We start from the raw sequence: 701 nt of genomic DNA, 5'->3' as shown, positions 1-701 counted from the left end.
CTCAAGTGGAATATTCAAAACATTTTCATTTTTCATATATTAACAATTACTTGACAACTAAAACACTGTGGCTAATTTTGCACATCATTAAAGATAAGTACAAAATTAAAGCAGAAATATATTTAGTGTTATATTAGGGTGACCAAACGTCCGTATTTCCCAGGACATATCCGTATTTCACGTCCTGTCCCACGCGTCCCGGGTGTTTTTTTGAAAATGAGGAAATGTCCTGATTTTTTAAATTACCTTAATTGGACCATATATAACTGCGGATGTCTGGGGGACAGTGATTGGCCTACATGTTATGAATGCTGGCGTACCATAAATAATACATTATGAACAGTTTAGTTTGTGCCTTCAAGTTGTTGCACATAGGAAGACGTTACCTGGATATAACCTAATGGAATATCTTCAGAATGGCTCCAAATGACACAAAACTCATATTGGTGAGTAGAACATGATGTAATAACGTAAAATCAAGGGCCCAATGCAAAAAAAAAAAAAAAGTTTCCCCTTTAAGACAATTTGCACACCGCACTAGCACAGTTCATCGCCTCCTAGTGGCGATCTATGGTACTACTGTTCTCTAGAGGGAAACAAGCAAAACAACATGGTGGTGCCCGTAACATTCAGGAAGTTTGTGGAGAATCAGGAGAAGAAGGCAGCGTTTGGTGGATTTAGTTGACAGAGGTTGTGTCTGG

This window comes from Cyprinodon variegatus, unplaced genomic scaffold (genome assembly GCF_000732505.1).
Source record: "Cyprinodon variegatus isolate N-32 unplaced genomic scaffold, C_variegatus-1.0 Scaffold997, whole genome shotgun sequence".
NCBI classification, from domain to species: Eukaryota; Metazoa; Chordata; class Actinopteri; order Cyprinodontiformes; family Cyprinodontidae; genus Cyprinodon; species Cyprinodon variegatus.
This window is presented reverse-complemented; position numbering follows the sequence as displayed.